Source organism: Zea mays, chromosome 10 (genome assembly GCF_902167145.1).
Source record: "Zea mays cultivar B73 chromosome 10, Zm-B73-REFERENCE-NAM-5.0, whole genome shotgun sequence".
Taxonomy (NCBI): Eukaryota; Viridiplantae; Streptophyta; class Magnoliopsida; order Poales; family Poaceae; genus Zea; species Zea mays.
The window spans coordinates 121,900,718-121,921,245 of NC_050105.1; the positions used below are offsets into that span (position 1 = coordinate 121,900,718).

The window sequence follows — 20,528 nt, forward strand, 5'->3', positions numbered from 1 at the left end:
CAAGAAGCCTGTGAATGGATTGCCGAAGCAACAGAAGCTACAGGATGATTGCCCACATATTCTGGTATGTAGGGAGAGTGGTACGAAGTAGTATGTAAGACTTGCTTCGTCTGATTCTGCCGAGCTTCTGCTTCAACAATCTCTTTTTGCTTTAGAATAATGATCTGGCAGGTACTTTTATTGTGGCCTTTGTCCTCACCACAGAATAAGCAATAAATTTTTCTGGGTTGATCCCCATATCTTCCTCTGAAGCCCCTGTCGCCTCTGCCCCTTGGAGCTGGTGGCCTGAAGGAGCTTTGCTGCTGTCCCGAAGACTGTGAGGTGTGTTGTGGCCTCTAAAGCTGGCTTCCTTTATCGTCATTCTGACTGGAGCTGTGGATTGATCTGACATGCCTAGGGTGGATTCTTCCTCCGAAGCCCCTAGTCATCTCAGAAAATCTATAAGCTTCTTCCCTTCTTTGTCGGAAGTCATTGTCAACTCGGATGTACTCGTCCATCTTCTGAAGCAGCTTCTCTAGAGTTTGCGAAGGTTTCCTGGCAAAGTATTGGGCCATGGGTCCTGGCCGAAGACCCTTGATCATGGCCTCAATGACAATTTCATTGGGTAATATGGGCGCTTGTGCTCTCAGTCGCAAGAACCTTCGGACATACGCCTGAAGGTATTCCTCATGGTCTTGTGTGCACTGGAACAAGGCCTGAGCTGTGACTGGCTTCGTCTAAAAGCATTGAAAACTGGTAACCAGCATGTCCTTGAGCTTCTACCACGATGTGATGTTCCCTGGACGAAGGGAAGAATACCATGTCTGGGCCATGTTTCGGACTGCCATGACGAATGACTTTGCCATGACAGCTGCATTGCCTCCGTATGAGGATATTGTTGCCTCATAGCTCATCAAGAATTGCTTTGGGTCCGAGTGCCCATCGTACATGGGTAGTTGAGGTGGCTTGTAGGATTGTGGCCATGGGATAGCCTACAATTCTGCTGCCAGAGGAGAAGCATCATCAAAAGTAAAGGTACCATGATTAAAATCATCGTACCATTCATCTTTGTTGAATGAGCCCTCTTGATGAAGCTCCCGGTGTTGGGGCCTTCGGTCGTGATAATCTTGAGTAAGATGACGCACTTCCTCAGTAGCTTCGTCGATCTTCTTCTTAAGGTCGGCCAGGCGAGCCATTTTCTCCTTTTTCCTTTGCCCCTGCTGGTGAATAATTTCTAGGTCCCTGATCTCTTGGTCCAACTCCTCCTCCTGAAGTGTTGGACTGGTGGCCTTACTCTTTTGGCTTCTAGCCTCTCGGAGAGAGAGAGTCTCCTGGTTTGTGTCTAGTGGATGCAGTGCATCCCCTAGCGCTGTTATCTTCTTCGGCGGCCTGACGAAGGTCGATGTTTTGCCGAAGGTTGTGGAAGTGAGTACACCGGAGGTGGGCACCAATGTTGGGCACTTGTTCTCAAATGCTATGAATTAAGAACGAGGCAACATAGAAAGAAGTTAATGTTTAATGTCCTTCGTCCTTCGAAGCATTATTTCCCTTAAGATATAACGATCTTCGGACGAAGGTCATGAAGGACATACCTTCCTCATCACAGTTTACATTGATAAAAGGAGAAGCATTTGAAACATGAGAGAATAACATGAATCATCACATAACATTATTTACATGTCCTTATTGTATAATCATGGATGAATAAGAACAATATTGAATTACATTTGTACCTTCGGCTTGACAGAAGGTGAAAGTACAAGCGTGACGCACGAGCGAGTACAAGACAGCGTGAACAGTACGGGGGTACTGTTCATCTATTTATAGGCACAGGGCGCAGCCTGTGTAAAATTACATTCATGCCCTTTATGTTTACTATTGACTTAAGGACAATCTACCGAGGACTAGATAAGCTTTTCCCCTTTAAGTCGGTTTCTCTTTCTGCCGTTGAGCCGAAGCACCCTTGCGCGTAGCTTCGGAACTGCGTCAACCTTCGTCTTGACCATGTTTTCCATTTTGTGTATAGTCTTATCCCAAGTCCGAAGGTACCTGTATGTATATTACACTTGGAAAACATTATTAAATCATGTTTTTGAGGACCTTCGGAAGACGAAGGCCCCCAACAAATGATATCAATCATCTTCTGTATGACCCACGTGAAAGAATGCTTATACAAATCTATCATGTTGATGATCAAGAGAATATATTCTTAAAGGTCTATTCCAGCAATATGCACATGAATTTGCGAAAAGAACAATTTGAAAATGATAACGCCAATTTAATTTTCTATGATTTCATAAACATCATTGTCTTGCATATAGTATCAGTAAGTATTATGTGTTTTGCTTTATCCCCTATTTATTCAAAGATAACAAATCTCAGGGCAAGGGGAAGGTGCATTTATTATGGATGGTTGGAGAAATTAGAATATAGGAGATAAAGCACTTTTTAAATATTTGGGTTCTACTGCACATAAAGCAGCTCAAGAGAGGTATGGTGGCTTTGTGAGTCCTAAGGTATCAATTGATTATAAGATTGAGAAGTGGACTAAGGAGGACCTTCATCTTTATAAGATCAAGCTGACCTATTCACTTAAATGTTTGAAATTCCTTTAACATCAAGGATTAGCATTTTGTGGACACGATGAAAGTGAAAAGTCCAACAACAGAGGGAATTTCCTTGAACTTTTGAAATTTCTTGCAACAAATAGTGAAGATATGAACAAATATGTTTTAGATAATGCTCCAAGTAATTGCACCTCTACTAGCCATAAGATACAAAAGCAAAGTATTCGTTATAGTGCCATAAAACTAGAAAGAAAAAAACTGAAGAACTTGGTGATGAACCATATGCAGTTTTAGCTGATTAGTCTAGTGACATATCATATAAAGAACAATTAGATCTTTGCTTGTGTTATGTTGATAAATTAGGAATGACATATGACCACTTGATTGGAGGTGTACCCATAGATGATACTAGCTCTTTATCTCTTAAGAAAACAATTGAAACTCTACTTGTTATTGCTTGATTATGGCTCAAATCCATGGTCAAGGTTATGATGGAGCTAGAAACATGAAAGGAGATATTAAAGGGTTGAAAACATTGATCATGTAAGACTCACCCTTCTACTTATTCTATAAATTGCTTTGCACATTAAGTACAACTAATTTTTGTTGATGTTGTCAAGGAAAATAATTATGTGACATTTTTAATAAAAAATCTCTCTTGTTGAATATTGTTGGAGTTTCTTATAAGCGCCATGGTATGCTTCAAAATGGTAGACTTGAGAATATCAAGAAAGCACTAGATTGCAGTGAACTTGAAACTAGGAATAAATTAAATCAAGAGATTAGTTTGCCTAGGCCTGGTGAAGTGTGTTGGGGCTCTCGTTATAAGACTATTTGTAACATCATTGTTGTATACACCATAATATATGTTGTGCTCAACACTCTTGGATATAATATTGCATATAAAGCTGATTGGATAAAAATTCATTATGTTCTTGGAGCATTTGAGACCTTTGAGTTTTTTCTTTGCACACTTCATATTTATTATTCTTGATACATAAATGAGTTACCTATGTGTCTACAAAAAGGTAGCAAGATATCATCAATGCAATTACATGCCTTATGGAAACAATATACCATAGTGTAGAAGCACATGGTGTTCCATATTACATTACAGACGAGGAGTGCACGGAAATGGATTGGCTGAGTGATGTGAGCGACACAGATTCCATTCAGCTTTGAGGAGTTGGATAATCTACCTAAGTTCAAACAATGAAAAGGGAGAAAGTTAGATCTACAAAACAGCTAACGTACTCAACAAAAATTGTTATGTGGACTTTTGAAACAACTTGATGAGATGGCCGAGTTGGTCTAAGGCGCCAGATTAAGGTTCTGGTTCGAAAGGGCGTGGGTTCAAATCCCACTCTCATCAATTGTTTTTAAATTTTTTTCATACTTTATCTCCAATCCCACTCTTTTCAAAGTTATTATATTTTTTTCAAATGTGGCCACCAGAAATATTCTTCTTGTTTTTAGATACTAATTTTATTTGTCCTTATAGTTATGACCTCTAAGAATATAATTCTTTAAAAGTTTTTCTATATGGCCTCTAAGAATATTCTTCTTTGATTTTAGTTACCCTTTTTCTCCTTGTAGTTAAGGCTTCTCTCTTCATGTTATTTTGTTACAAAACCTTTCTCCTTGTATTTATGACCTCTAGCTCTAGGAATGTAGTTCTTTAAAAATGAGTAGTAAACATGCCCGTGAAACTAAACTATTGTTTGTCTAATCATATCATTTAAACATAATATAAATGCTACACTATGGTATAATGACAGCATTAGAAGAGATGTATATATTGGTGCCATTGATCAAATTAGCCAAGAGCTTGATAAGCGATTTGATAATGTTAATATGAAGTTTCTTTATTGTATTTCGTCCTTCAATCCATCTAATACATTTGCTTCTTTTGATCCATAGAAGTTATGAGGACTAGCTGAAATATAATGTACCCTAAGGACATCGTTGGCATTGATTTATTTAAACTTGAATGCATCTTGACAACTATATAGATGCAATGAGACGAGATGATAGCTATGAAGGCCTAAATAGTCTTCTTGACCTGTTAGTTAAACTTGTCGAAACAAAGAGGCATACCATGTTTCCTTTGCTATACTTTTCTTAAATTGGTTTTTGCTTCTCCCAGTGGTGACCACAAGTGTTTAGAGGGTTATTTTCTGCAATCTCTTTAGTCAAAACCAACTTTAATAATAAGATGGCTGATACCTTTCGGATGACTATCTAGTCATATTCATTGAGCGTGATATATTTTTTGAAGTGGATAAAGATGTCATAATTGAGAATGTCATGACTCCGAAAGTGTAGGACAAACAAGTAACATGGTAATTATCTTTTTCATATTTAATATGTTTGTACCAGTTATATTTCAATTTAACTATTTTGATATTTTATCTTTACCTATTAAATTCATTGGTGTATTCTAAAATGGTTTACCGAGTTATATATGGAATATATCGAATTACATAGGGATTGTACCAAGATTTTGTATAAAATATTATTATAGAATACCCTCCATAAAAATTCTTGATCTAAGTAAGGTAGGTTACAAAGATGACCCATGGATCCTTGCTAATCGTGCTGCACAGGTCTTCTATGCTGAACAGATCATTTCTAACAATGAGAAGAAAATCACCGACAAACCGAAGCATGTAGTTTTTCCTGGAAAACAACAAGCTATAGGAGTTGATGGTGTATCTGATTTAGAGGATTTTAACCAGTTCAACGACATGTCTCTTTTCATAGACCATCCAACCAGGATAAGGAACGTTGAGCGAAGCATCCCAGGCAATTCGATGCCCTGGGTACGCCACGATGGACAAGGCAGAACAATAGCTCCCTAGATTATATAGTTATCATGTAATTGATTATTGTTAGGACATGTCATGTAATTGATTATTGTTAGCGACAAACCGAAGCATGTAATTTTACACGACTTTCTAGTGATTTTCTAGAGAGGAGAGGGAGAGGGAGAGAGAGGGGAGAGAGATAGGAGAGAGAGAGAAGAGAGAAAGGAGAGAGAGGAGAGAGAGAGGAGAGAGAGAGAGGAGAGAGAGGGAGAGATAGAGGAGGGAGAGAGAGGGAAGAGAGAGGAGGGAGAGAGGAGAGGAGAGAGAGAGGAGAGAGAGGAGGGAGAGAGAGGGAAGAGAGAGGAGGGAGAGGGGAGAGAGAGGAGGGAGAGGAGAGAGAGGAGAGAGGAGAGAGAGAGGAGAGAGAGGGAGAGATAGAGGAGGGAGAGATAGGGAAGAGAGAGGAGGGAGAGAGGAGAGAGAGAGGAGAGAGAGGAGAGGAGAGAGAGAGGAGAGAGAGGAGAGAGAGGAGAGGAGAGAGAGAGGAGAGAGAGGAGGGAGAGAGAGGGAAGAGAGAGGAGGGAGAGGGGAGAGAGAGGAGAGAGAGGAGAGAGAGGAGAGAGAGAGAGGAAAGAGAGAGGAGAGGAGAGAGAGGAGAGATAGAAGTAATATATAAATATATATATTATGTATACTAAATATATAAAATTATATATTTAATATGTATACAAATTTATATACTTAATATATGTATATATCATAAAAAATAATATACTAAAAATATTACTACTGGCGGTTCACAATGACAACCGCTAGTAGAAATGGCCTCCACAGTCTGTGGAAGCCATTTCTACTGGCGGTTCTCGATGACAACCACCAGTAGAAATATCTCCTATATAAAGGAGCGCGCGGGGCCGAAAATTTCTCTAAGTCTTTGGCGCCCAGAGATTTTACACTCCCGCCGTCAGGCTGCCGAAATTTCGCCCCGACGATCTTCTCCGCCGTGCGCCGCCGTCGTCCACGCCGTCGTCCCCGCCGTCGTCCCCACGCCGTAGGTACGTTCCCCCCCCTCTCTCTCTCCCTTCTTCAAATTCGTTCGCGCTCGGGCACGCCGCCGCCGCGCGCGTGTAAAAACCCTAGCTAGGCGCTCGGGCACGCCGCCGCCGCCGTGCACGCGCGCCGCCGCCGCGCGTGTGTAAAAACCCTAGCTAGGGCACGCGTCTCTGCAGAGAGTGAGAGAGAGGGAGAGGAGAGGAGAGAGGGAAAGGGAAGAGAGAGGAGGGAGAGGAAAGAGAGAGGAGGGAGAGGGAAAGAGAGAGGAGAGGAGAGAGGGAAAGGGAAGAGAGAGGAAAGAGAGAGGAGGGAGGGAGAGAGAGAGAGAAGAGAGAGAGGGAGAGGGAAGAGAGAGGAGGGAGAAGAGAGAGGAGAGGAGGGATGGAAAGGGAAGAGAGGAGTAGATCACCAACATCTCCGACGATGAAAATGAGGAGATCGATTGGACGACACTGATAGACGACGAGGAGTAGAAAAGTAGAAATTACTATATATGTTCTAATCTTAGTATGATATTATATATAAGAACTGACGGCGTATTATGTAAGAACTTAGTATGATATTGTCGAGGACCATAATTAGGGGTACCCTCAAGGCTCCTAATTCGCAGCTGGTAACCCCCATCAGCACAAAGCTGCAAAGGCCTGATGGGTGCGATTAAGTCAGGGATCAGTCCATTCGAGGGACTCGATCACGCCTCGCCCGAGCCTAGCCTCGGACAAGGGCAGCCGACCCCGGAGGGTTTCCGTCTCGCCCGAGGCCCCCCTCCAGCGGTGAACATATTTCCGGCTCGCCCGAGGCCCTGTCTTCGCCAAGAAGCAACCCTGACCAAATCGCCGCACCGACCGACCAAATCGCAGGAGCATTTAATGCAAAGGTGGCCTGACACCTTTATCCTGACGCACGCCCCCAGCCGGCAGAGTCGAAGTGACCGCCGTCACTTCGCTGCTCCACTGACCGGCCTGACAGAAGGACAGCGCCGCCTGCGCCACTCCGACTGCGGTGTCACTTGACAGAGTGAGGCTGACAGGCAGTCAGGCCCTGCCGAAGGCACCATAGGAAACTCCGCTTCGCCCGACCCAGGGCTCGGACACGGGCTAAGTCCCGGAAGACGGCGAACTCCGCTCCGCCCGACCCAGGGCTCGGACTCGGGCTAAGTCCCGGAAGACGGCGAACTCCGCTCCGCCCGACCCAGGGCTCGGACTTGGGTTAAGCCCCAGAAGACGGCGAACTCCGCTCCGCCCGACCCAGGGCTCGGACTTGGGCTAAGCCCCAGAAGACGGCGAACTCCGCTCCGTCCGACCTAGGGCTAGGACTCGAGCTAAGTCCCGGAAGACGGCGAACTCCGCTCCGCCCGACCCAGGGCTCGGCATCGGGCTAAGTCCCGGAAGACGGCAAACTCCGCTCCGCCCGACCCAGGGCTCGGACTTGGGCTAAGCCCCAGAAGACGGCGAACTCCGCTCCGCCCGACCCCAGGGCTCGGACTCCGCCCTGGCCTCAGCCGGCGGCCTCCGCCTCGCCCGACCCAGGGGCTCGGACTCGACCTCAGCCACGGAAGACAGACTCGACCTCGGCTTCGGAGGAGCTTCCACATTGCCCAACCTAGGACGTAGACCGGCCACGTCAACAGGAGGCGCCATCATCACCCTACCCCGAGCTGACTCGGGCCGCAGGGAACAAGACCGGCGTCCCATCTGGCTCGCTCCGCCAGACAGGCAATGATGACGCCCCACATACTCTGTGACGACGGCGGCTCTCAGCCCCCTTACGGAAGCAAGAGGACGTCAGCAAGGACTCAACTGCTCCGACAGCTGTCCCTTCGCCAGGCTCCATCGCTCCTCCGACGGCCACGACATCACCCCAGCTGGGTGCCAAAATCTCTCCGGCTGCCACAACGGCATGTACTTAGGGCGCTAGCTCTCCTCCGCTAGACACGTAGCACTCTGCTGCACCCCCCATTGTACACCTGGATCCTCTCCTTATGCCTATAAAAGGAAGGACCAGGGCCCTCTTAGAGAGGTTGGCCGCGCGGGGACGAGGACGAGATAGGCGCTCGCCTGAGGCCGCTCGCTCCCTCTCCCGCGTGGACGCTTGTAACCCCCTACTGCAAGTGCACCCGACCTGGGCGCGGGACGAACACGAAGGCCGCGGGATTCCCACCTCTCTCACGCCGGTCTCCGGCCGCCTCGCTTTTCCCCCCTTCGCGCTCGCCCTCGCGCTCGACCCATCTGGGCTGGGGCACGCGGCGACACTCACTCGTCGGCTCAGGGACCCCCCCGGTCTCGGAACGCCGACAGTTGGCGCGCCAGGTAGGGGCCTGCTGCGTGTTGACGAACAGCTTCCCGTCAAGCTCCAGATGGGCAGTCTCCAGCAACCTCTCCAACCCGAGATGGTGCTCCATTTCGGGAGTCTTGAGTTCATGTCCCTCGACGGTAGCTACGACATGATACTCCTTCCACCGCCGCGCGACAACGACAATGGCGGCCGACAGCCCGCCCGCCGGCGGCGGAATCGACGACGTCTTCCCCGCGTGGTGGAAGAACAACCTTCGAGCTCATCCCGCCCTCTTCCCCAACGACGGAGGGGAAGGCAGGGCAACCAAGGCCAAGCAGGAGGCAGCGCCTCGTCGGCTGTCGAGCGAGTCGACAGCGCCGGCACCCCAACAGGGGGCGCACCGGGTATCGACTTCGCGCTTGAGACGAAGACGAGCGCCGTCTCCCCACGACATGCCAATCTCGAGCAAGCGGACGATGCCAGCACGCTCGCGAAAAGCTTGCTGGACGTCACCCTCGTACCTGAGACGACGGTGCAGTCAGTCCCCGGCGTGACTTTATCGCCACTCGTCGACCAAGAGGTACCGACCGATTCCCATCCCACGTCATTTGGATTCAGCCTCAACCCGCCTAGCGACCTCGCTTTGGCGGGCGCTCTCGTAGAGGCGAGTCCAAATCCTCTGGGGTTTCGCATGCGGTCGCCTTAGGACCAGTTGACAGACGTCTTGACCTACGGGCCCTCTGGGTCCGAGGAAGACGACGAGCCCAGCATCTATTGGGATTTCTCTGGACTTGGCAACCCCAGTGCCATGTGGGACTTCATGACCGCATGTGACTACTGCCTCTCCGACTGTTCCGACGGTAGCCACAGCCTCAGCGACGAGGAATGCGGCCCAAGCCGCGAATGTTTCCACGTCAATCTAGGGGGTCCCTCCGAAGGCAATCATCTCGGCATGCCGGAGGACGGTGATCTCCCTAGGCCGGTGCCCCGCGTTGACATCCCACGGGAGCTAGCTGTGGTCCCCGTTCAGGCGGGGGGCCATGACCCACAGCTCGAGCAAATCCGCGGGGTGCAGGCCAGGCTCGACGAGGGAGCAGGAGCGCTTGAGCCGATCCGCCGAGACGTCGGGTAGGCATGGGCGGGCCAACCCCCGGCCGGAGAAATACGTCATCTGCCCCAGGGCTTCCAGCACCGCGTCGCCGACGACGTCAGGTTCAGGCCACCACCCGCATCTAGTGGGGTCGGCCAGAACCTGGCAGCAGCAGCGATGCTTCTCCGCGCGATGCCGGAGCCATCAACCACCGAGGGCCGGCGAATCCAGGGGGAGCTCAAGAATCTCCTGGAAGGCGCCGCGGTCCGACGGGCCGAGAGCTCTGCCTCCCGAAGGCAGGGGTACCCCTCGGAACCTCATGCCGTGACTTCCCGATTCATGCGGGAAGCCTCGGTCTACACCGGGCGCACGCGCAACACCGCGCCTGCGGCCCCGGGCCGCCTCGGCAACGAGCACCATCACCGCGACCGTCGGGCCCACCTCGACGAGAGGGTGCGCCGAGGCTACCACCCCAGGCGTGGGGGACGCTACGACAGCGGGGAGGATCGGAGTCCCTCGTCCGAACCACCCGGTCCGCAGGCCTTCAGCCGGGCCATCCGACGGGCACCGTTCCCGACCCGGTTCCGACCCCCGACTACTATCACAAAGTACTCGGGGGAGACGAGACCGGAACTGTGGCTCACGGACTACCGTCTGGCCTGCCAACTAGGTGGAACGGACGATGACAACCTCATCATCCGCAACCTCCCCCTGTTCCTCTCCGACACCGCTCGCGCCTGGTTGGAGCACTTGCCTCCGGGGCAGATCTCCAACTGGGACGACCTAGTCTAAGCTTTCGCCGGCAATTTCCAGGGCACGTATGTGCGCCCCGGGAATTCCTGGGACCTCCGAAGCTGCCGGCAGCAGCCGAGAGAATCTCTCCGGGACTACATCTGGCGATTCTCGAAGCAGCGCACCGAGCTGCCCAACATCACCGACTCGGATGTCATCGGCGCGTTCCTCGCCGGCACCACCTGCCGCGACCTGGTGAGCAAGCTGGGTCGCAAGACCCCCACCAGGGCGAGCGAGCTGATGGACATCGCCACCAAGTTCGCCTCCGGCCAGGAGGCGGTCGAGGCTATCTTCCGAAAGGACAAGCAGCCCCAGGGCCGCCCATCGGAAGATGCTCCCGAGGCGTCAACTCAGCGCGGCGCCAAGAAGAAGGGCAAGAAGAAGTCGCAAGCGAAACGCGACGCCGCCGACGCAGACCTTGTCGCCGCCGCCGAGTACAAGAACCCTCGGAAACCCCCCGGAGGTGCCAACCTCTTCGACAAGATGCTCAAGGAGCCGTGCCCCTATCACCAGGGGCCCGTCAAGCACACCCTTGAGGAGTGCGTCATGCTCCGGCGCCACTTCCACAGGGCCGGGCCACCCGCGGAGGGTGGTAGGGCCCGCGACGACGATAAGAAGGAAGATCACCAAGCGGGAGAGTTCCCCGAGGTCCGCGACTGCTTCATGATCTACGGTGGGCAAGCGGCGAACGCCTCGGCTCGGCACCGCAAGCAAGAGCGTCGGGAGGTCTGCTCGGTGAAGGTGGCGGCGCCAGTCTACCTAGACTGGTCCGACAAGCCCATCACCTTCGACCAGGCTGACCACCCCGACCATGTGCCGAGTCCGGGGAAATACCCGCTCGTCGTCGACCCCGTCATCGGCGACGTCAGGCTCACCAAGGTCCTCATGGACGGAGGCAGCAACCTCAACATCATCTACGCCGAGACCCTCGGGCTCCTGCGTGTTGATCTGTCCTCCGTCCGAGCAGGCGCTGCGCCTGTGACAACCCATGTGTCAGTTTCGTGTTATGACGGAAGATTAATCCTAATCTCGGATGCTCAGTAAAAATTTCTATTTCTCGCTCGCGTATGTCTCTAATTATCCAGACTATTCGTACACATTTCATCGAATTCAGAACTTTTCTGTCTCACAGAAGGCCAAGTTTGGAGCCTGTTAAAACTTTTATTTCTCAGAACGAATGCAGACTCGAAGATCATTCTCGAATTATAAATCTCATCTGAAGCTCATTTAATCAAACTCTCGACGATTGTTATTTGGTCTGAGCCCGATTTTAATTCCTCGAACGTTGATCTATGTCTGACTATTTTATCCGAATCCGTACTCTCAAACGGAATACTCAATATGTCATCCTCTAATTAATTCTTACTCGACTCGGCCAAATATCTCATATCCGAACCGAACTCAAAACCCCGTATCGACAACGATTTTAAAATGTCACAATCTGATTTCTCCGACTAAAATCCGAAGCCGATCAGAAGTCTGAGAGAAACATTTATTTCTAAAATAGTGTGCGAGGAATTATTTTCGAGCGAAATCAAATCCAACTCTCGGCCGAGTTAATCGCTCAACCTTCCGTTCGTCCGAACTCTTTTCGCTCTATTTTTCCGTAGCGACGAATTCCGCGAGAGCATTTTTATTCCGGAAATAATTTAACGCAGCCCGATTTCGTGTTTGGGCCAGCCCAACCCAGCCCAATTAGGCCCATTCGAAACCCTAACCCTAGGGTTTCTCTATAAATACGGATCCCTCTCCCTTGCCCTTGGCTGTTTTGCACTCCCACCCCTATTCTTTTCCCAGCCGCCACCAGCAACCTTCTTCTCCCCTACGCAGTCCTCCTCTCTGGTTCTTCCCACGGCGGCTGCATCTCCAGCCAAGGCGTGGGCGCCATCTCCCCTGGCCGAGCCCACCTCCCTGCTAGGGGCTCGCCAGCAATCCCCCCCACTCGGACCTCCATTTCCCCTAGCTGCTGCTCGCCGCGAAGCTCTCTGCTGGTTTCTTCTCCGTCGCGCGCAGGGCAGCCGGCGCCCCCTGCCCTTCTCCTTCCATGGACGCGAGCTCCACCTTGCCTGCTTTGGACGCTGCGCAGAAGCTTCTCCTGGCCGGCGCCCAGCAGCAGCTCCAAGCTCCCATGGGCGCGCCCCCTTCAGGCTTGTGCGCAGGGACCTCCCATGGTCGTCGAGCTCCTGTCCATGGCGTCCCTTCCCTCCAGCGCCTCCCTAAACTCCTTCCCCAACCATGGTGGGCGCGCAGGTGTTCCCTGGTCGGCCCTCGTCTCTGGGGATGTCCATTTCGGCGCCCCTCCCTGCTCCATTCTTTTTCCCCTTTTCTCTCTGCTCATGGCCGCTGGCAGCCATGGCGCTGGCCCCTGCTCCATGCCGACACCCCTGTTCCTCTTCTCTCTACCCCGAGCACCCTTCCTCCCTGCGCCAAGATCTTCTCCCTACTGCGCAGCAGCAGCCCTAAGTCCGTACCTTGCCTCTGCTCACCCATGGCAGCCGGTGTGGTGGTCGAGTTGAACCCCTCCTCGCGGTTCTCCGTGGTGCCCGCCGGCTGTTCGGCAAATGCGCAGCAAGCCGCGCGCTGCAGCAGCCCTCCCGTTCGATCTCCACTCCCCTCGTCGCGTGTCGTCGCTCTCGTGCTCGCTGCGCAGCCCCATCCGCGACACCGTCGAAAACCGTGGTGAGAAACACCCCGCTGCCCTTGCTGCTATCATATTTTTGTGCTCGGAAAAATGTTGAATTGTTGTGTTTGTCTAATTCGCAGCTAGCCGTCATGTCGCGCTCCGCGCCTTACCCGTTCAACGAAATGCCGAGCCGCGTGGACAGCCCATGCGGCAAGTCTCGACTCGTTCAGGTTGAATCCATGTGATCGACTTACTTGCACATTTGTCATTGTCATGTAGATATATGTGTGTGAATATGTTGTATGCGAATTAAAATTCATGGACGAGAAAGTGGTACGCGTAGTTGTGTTTGCGATTGGAATGCCAACAAGTGTTGTGTGCCTGCAATGGTCTATTTGTGCGTCGCAGGGATTGGTCGCGGATGTATTAATTGTTTGATAAAACACTTCGTCGTAAAGTAGTGTGTTAGATGTGGTAAATTTAATAAAGCGTAAAACATGCTGGGTAATTTCCGCGGTCGGCCAATGAGTTAGTCTAAGATAATTATATTTTATGTATTCATCGTTGGTGAAGGTTAGAGTGGGTTGAAAATGTAAATTATGCGACATGTTATTGGTGTTTGAAGAAGAGATGTGCAAATAATCAGTTTGGTGTTTCACTCGTCTAGTCGATAAATGTTGTTATAAATAATTGCGCTAAAACTTGGTCATAAGAGTGCACTGGGCACGTGGTGTAGGTTGGATGTGATAAGTAGATTGGAAGTGTGGGTTTGTTGAGCACTGTATTGTTGAAAGGGTATATCGAAGTGCATGGTAGTGGTAATTGCATCAAGTTAATCAGTAGTGTCTCGAGTGCACGCCACCACATGGTTGTATGCGAGACAGGGCAATATAAGATGTGCTCGCCACGATAGTTCGGTTAGAATAGGTAGAAATTGTTTTGGCTTAAGTAGAGGGGTGATGGCATGCCAAGGTAGCCGTTGCTTCCTCTATAATTATAAGTCGAGTCAAAATGCGGGGTACTAGTGGTACGCTAGACGGGTGGTGTCCAAATAAATTAACTGGTCGATATGGTAGTCGTCGTGCGTGATTTATGGTTAGTGAGTAGTTGAATTACGAGTTATGCGAGAATCATGTTAGAAACTAATGTGCGGCGTGTAACTGTGCTCGGGTGGTAAACCCTAGGTCGGTAGGTATTATTGGTGTCGTTGGCAAATGGGGATGATTCTTGTTGTGCGATAAAATTGGAAAGGCAAAGAACAGGGGTAGTGTGTCGATCAAGTTAACCGATAGGTTCCGTGAACACGCTTGTGATGCTTTTATATGCATGATAAGATCGATGCCTTGTCGTCGTAGTCTTAGAAAATTTTTCTGAAACGCGCTAGCGCTCTACTGATGGGTTGAATGAACTTGGGATGTATTACACTAGTTGTATGTCTCGCAGGTTATGCAAAAATGGCGAAAGGTGGTGTAGGTTGATAATTGGGAAATAGTCACGTCATTAGCCAACTCATGTTAAGTAGGAGTCGATGGCGTAAGTGATTGTGATATAAATAGATGTGGTGTCTCGGACTGCGATAATAATAGGCAAGCCGACGTGTACGCTGTCGAGCGGACCGTGTCGTTGCTCTAGTTAGCCAAATTGTTCGATGGCTTAGGTTAAGCTCGTAGTTACGATGAATTACTTATTGTAGTCTAAATGTGTATGGTTATGATCGCGGGTAAAAATTAGTAGTGCTCAAGTGATGTCTAAGTTAAAATACAAACTAGTGTATAAAGGGCGCGTCGATACACGCATATGTACCGGGTCCGATTATTGTGGTGGATGTGTTTGTAAAAATTGTGTGTGGTGATTCTAGCGTACAAAGTAACTCGGATAAAAATTGGTAAGTTGACTTGTTGGTTCTCATTTGATTAATTTAACTCTAACTAATGGTAAAGCTTTAGAGTAATTTAAGTCTCTCGAACGCAGCGATTCTTGAATTATATAGGAGCTGAAATTTATTGATTGCTGTTTTGGGCTGCACGCGCTGTTTTTGTCGTGTTGTATGTTTGATGAACTAAATTGTATTTTCTGTAGATATGTGCTATAGAAAAGTGGTAGCTAACTTTATTATCTTGCTGGTGTTAAAATTTGACAGACATAAGTCTGATCGTTTAGGAGTTATGATTTTTACAAATTCAGTGACTGAATCTGTCCAAATTCTGTACAGATTTCAGAAACTGCATTGTTTGCCTAATGTAATGTTAGAATCAGTCCTTGTAGATTATAAGAAAGTTGTAGATGCTTTTCTTATCTTGCTTGTGTTAAAATTTCATAACTAAAGGCCTGACGGTTTAAGAGTTATGAATTTTACAAACTGATTGCTGTGTTCTGTCCTCTGACAGAACAGATTTCGAAAACTGAATTGTTTGATTCAGTTCAACATGGAATTACCCCTTGGTGATTATAAAAGTTGTGTAGTACTTTTGCTAAGCTTTCCAAAAAGTCTTAGATCACTCTTTTTGGAGGTCTGAATCTTAAGTTATGAATGTTTCAAATATGAAGACTGAATCTGTCCAGTTCTGGGCAGCAAAGTCTTTTAGTGATGTTATCCTTAGTTAAATACTGAATCACCTTGAGATGTTTATAAATAATTTGTAGAACATTTAATTAGCTTTCCAGAAAGTCTAAAATCACTTTGTTTGGATGTCTGAATCTTCAGTTGTGAATTTTTGAAGTTGCAAGCCTGAATCTGTCCAAATCTGGACAGCGCTGTTGTGTTAACACCTTTTGACCTTGCTAAGTGTTTAATCGTGCGGTGCTGACAATACCAAAGTTGTAGAGCACCCTCTAAGCTTTCTAGAAAATCTTAGTTTGCTATTTTTGGGTTAATATTTGAAAAGTTATGATTAAAACAAGTAGCTGCTGTGTTGCTGTCCCAAAAATCTGCAAATGCGCTTTTGATTGTTTAGTTCACCCTTCTGGCTAAAAATGGTTGGTTATCACTAAATTCGTATAGAATTACCATGACTAAGCTTGAGATAACATATGTGTCATATTTTTATACGTTTCTTTCTCTAGTTAATTGTGATGTAGTGATTGTGTTGCGTAAATATCCAAAAATGTTTGTCGTCTTTTTAGTGGTGTTAACGTTGTGCGCTCGACGATATGTAGTGCGCTAACGCTAGTGTGTGTGGTTACTTGTGACGTCGTAGTTGTGTGCGTAAATAAATAAAATGGTGTTGTCTTTTTAAAGGTGTTAGTGTTGGACGCCGATAACGTTTAGATAACGAATGCTAGCGTATGGTTGTCTACGGTGTCTTCCAAATTAATATTTAGTTCGCCACTGTGTCTTTGTATATCTTGTGCTACTTTTGTGCTACTTTCAGTATATTCATACATATGCACCTTGCATCTCATTTAGGACCGAGAGATGATGATCGAGCAACTGATGTGGTGCCACCCACAAGGTGCAGTTGGTGGACGACCTGAAGACTGATGGACTTAACCAGTGGATGCTCGCCAAGCAAGCACCTCCCCCCAGCAAACACTATCTAAGTGTTAAAAATTAAAGGCAAGCCCCGGTTTTATGCATAACCGTTTATATATGCTATTTTACTACACTTATTGATTGTAGGATTGAATGTGCACTTAAGTGTAGGAGTTGTGTGAAACCCTAGTTGCATGATCTCAGGAATCCTGTTGAGATGAATACTAGTATGCTAGGTCGAGTAGCTGCTTATTTAATTAGGATCTCGGTAGAAGTCGAGTGATTTTTCTAGCACTCGCGCGATTTCAGGAAATTGGTTGTATCCACTTTCTTCTCATAATGATGCTGGTTGTGGACAACAATCCATGGTGATTGGTTGTCCACGGGATGAAAATTTGAATAAGGATTAAGGTGTGGTACCGTGAGTCAAGCGTTTGAACGTACTAAGCACATGCCGAGAAATATGGTAAATCGGTAAGCCTAGTACCTGAGTGAACCTGGCAGTGGACATATCCCCTCACGCGATCTGAGACGAGGTCTCCCATTCCGGTTATGGTGGGTACAAGTGCGGTCACTGCACGACGGCCAGTCGGGGTCAGTGAGGCATTGTACGCCAAGACGGTGAGCCCTGATCTGCTGATGGGGAATCGATGGGGACGGTTGATGTGTGTGTGGGGACGGAGTGCCCCTACATGTCGTGTGTTTAGGTTTACCTTGCAAGGATAAAAACTCGATTCGAATCGTCTGCTTCTCGCAGCTAATGAGACTGCTTGATCCATGCTGCTACATTGAGTAACAAGTGGAAATATGATGAGTTGACATAAGATGTGATTGCTAATAATGTTTGTTACCATGTATGAATAGATAGTTCACTTTTAGCCTTAAGAGAGTCACACTTAATTTTGACCAAGTTAAAATCTTGATTTAGAAACTCAGCTAGTGCTTTTGGCAACCAAACCCCACAGCCAAACAGCTGCATGTCTAGAGGTAGAGGAGTAGACTCCTCACACCGGGTAAGTCTAGCTGAGTATTAGTATACTCAGCCTTGCTTGTGGCATAATTTTTGCAGGTACTTCTTAGGATGTTTGGTTGATGGTGTGACTTGGCTTTCGTCCCTGCCACCGGGACAGACGGTCAAGTGGGTTATTGCTTCCGCAGGAGAGGACCAGGAGGAGTAGCGTGGCCAGGCTTCGCCATGTTACTCGGTTTTCTCCGTTAGTTATTTCCGCTGCATTAAAATTTATGGTTATTATTTCTTAAACTCCGATAATGTAATCACTAATGATACTTATTAAATTTGTGGTATTATGTTTTATTGTATTTCTCTGTGCCTCACCTTTGTGTGAGCTAGTGGTATTCGATCCTGGTTAAGTGGCTTTATCAGACGAGATCCGAGGGACTGACGGTTTATTCCTATTTAAGTGTGGTCTAGCCTCTAAGGCGGGACTTAGGCACTTAACTTGGAATAATTCGGGCGGTTCCGCCACAGCGCCCTTCCATGGGATCATTCCCGGGAAGCGCGTCTAGCCCCTCGGACAACTCGAGCTTCCCGTCTGCTTCGGAACACCCTCCAACTTCCGAATGGAGACCCTGACGTTCGAGGTGGTTGGGTTCCGAGGAACCTACCACGCGGTACTGGGAAGACCATGCTACGCGAAGTTCATGGCCGTCCCCAACTACACCTACCTGAAGCTCAAGATGTCGGGCCCCAACGAGGTCATCACCGTCGGCCCCACGTACAAACACGCGTTCGAATGCGACGTGGAGTGCGTGGAGTACGCTGAGGCCCTCGCCGAGTCCGAGGCCCTCATCGCCGACCTGGAGAGCCTCTCGAAGGAGGTGCCAGACGTGAAGCGTCATGCCGGCAACTTTGAGTCAGCGGAGATGGTTAAGTCCGTCCCCCTCGACCCTAGCACCGACGCCTCCAAGCAGATCCGGATCGGCTCCGGGCTCGATCCCGAATAGGAAGCAGTGCTCGTCGACTTTCTCCGCGCGAACGCCGACGTCTTCGCGTGGAGTCCCTCGGACATGCCCGGCATACCGAGGGATGTCACCGAGCACTCGCTGGACATCCGAGCCGGGGCCCGACCCGTCAAGCAGCCTCTGCGCCGATTCGACGAGGAGAAGCGCAGAGCCATAGGCGAGGAGATCCACAAGCTAATGGCGGCAGGGGTTCATCAAAGAGGCGAAAGGCGTCAAGCTCAATCCCGAAAAGTGGGTCTTCGGGGTGCCCCAGGGCATGTTCTTGGGGTTCATCGTCTCCAAGCGGGGCATCGAAGCCAACTCGGAGAAGATCGCGACCATCGCGCAACACCTCGAGCCCTTGTTGGGGGCACCCGGGGGCTACACGCACCCCTGGGAAGGGCCGCTTGTCATCGCCAAAGTTCTAAAGCCCGGAACGTACAAGCTGGCCAACAGTCAAGGCGAGGTCTACGGCAACGCTTGGAACATCCAACAGCTACGTCGCTTCTGCCCTTAAGATGTTTTCAAGTTGTTCGTATACCTCGCTCCCACGCAAGTCTTAGTCGTGAAGGAAGGGTCAGCCTCGCCTCGGCAGAGCCCGACCCTCCCTCGGGGGCTAAAAAGGAGGGAACCCCTCTTCGTCAAGATTGGGGAACCTCTCTGCGTCCAAAAATTTCAATCAAAAGGGCTTTTGTGTTCCCCCGGCTATGTCGGAAGCAAGACCCCAAGGAGCGAACGCGGGTGCATGTAAGTGGCAAGGCCGACTGAGCCGAGGGACTCCTATGCCTCCAGGTTAGGGACACCTCACTCGTCACCCGCCACGAAAAGTGACCCCTACTTCGGGAAGCCACCCTGTTACTAACAGGCGAAGCCGGACATGCAAAATAAAAGGGAAAGGATTACGACTTCGTGCAACGGTAACAAAGTGTTCAGGCCTCAGCGGCCGCAGAAAGACACACGTGCATCCAACAGAAACTGTTCCAACAGAGTTAGGCGTCGCCTTGGGAAGGAGCCGCGCCTTCGGCTTCGTCCCCACCATCGGCAAAGTCCATCCCGGCTTCCGGCGATGGCGCAGGTGGGAGGATCTCTGCCTCAAAGGTGGTCGCCAGCACTGCGCTCGGACCCGCGGCGGCCGCATCGAGCCTCTGGACTTCTGCTAGGGCGCCTTCATCTTCGTCGGGAAGGCAATACCGCTCGCTAACCCGCTCCAGGTCCACAACGTAGTGGGAAGCGAGCACGGCGAAGGCCCGCCTGACGCCGTGGTGTAGCGCCTCGCGGAGTCTGCCGCGCACATGATCGCCCAAGACTTGAAGGCGACTTTGAGGGGAGCTTCCTGAGGGGATGTCGCCGGAGCCAAGGACCCGGTAAACGTCCGAGACGGCCTCGGACATGGCCGCGTGGTCGGTCTCCCTCTGCTCGGCCGCCCCGGCAAGCGCCTCGGCAAGCGCCTTGGCGGACTCATCGAGGGCGGACTCGAGCTCTGCGAACAGCCAGAAGAAAAATCTCAAACACAAGCAGAGGAAACAAGCAGGAACGAAAGCCGAAGATGGCCAAGGCGTACCTCCGGCTCGGGCACGCTACTCCGAGGCTGTGACCTGGGCTACGGCTAGGTCGACTGCAAGGGTTTCGGCCCGGCTTTCGGCCTCGGCAGCCCGGCCCCGAGATTGGTCCCGCTCCTTGACGACCCGGTCGAACTCCGACTGCTGTCGTTGCGCTTCTGCGCGCACCGCGGCCGCCTCCGCGCGCGCCGCTGCCGCCTCGGCTCTCAGATCGGTGCAGAGCAACCGAAGGTCCGCCACCTTGGCACCCTGCTGAGAGAGGCGCGCAGTAGCCCGGCGAGCAAGGTCCTCAGGGATCGCAGCGAGCCCCAGACGTCGACCTCGCGGCGGATGAACGATGACTTGGCGGC

General features: G+C 49.9%; 1 non-coding gene across 1 annotated transcript; it reads left to right on the top strand.

The window, feature by feature from the left end:
- Positions 1 to 3,837: 3,837 nt before the first annotated feature.
- TRNAL-AAG (transfer RNA leucine (anticodon AAG)) lies at positions 3,838 to 3,918 on the top strand. Its single transcript has one exon. It is a non-coding gene; the product is annotated as a tRNA-Leu (tRNA).
- The last annotated feature ends 16,610 nt before the right edge of the window (positions 3,919 to 20,528 follow it).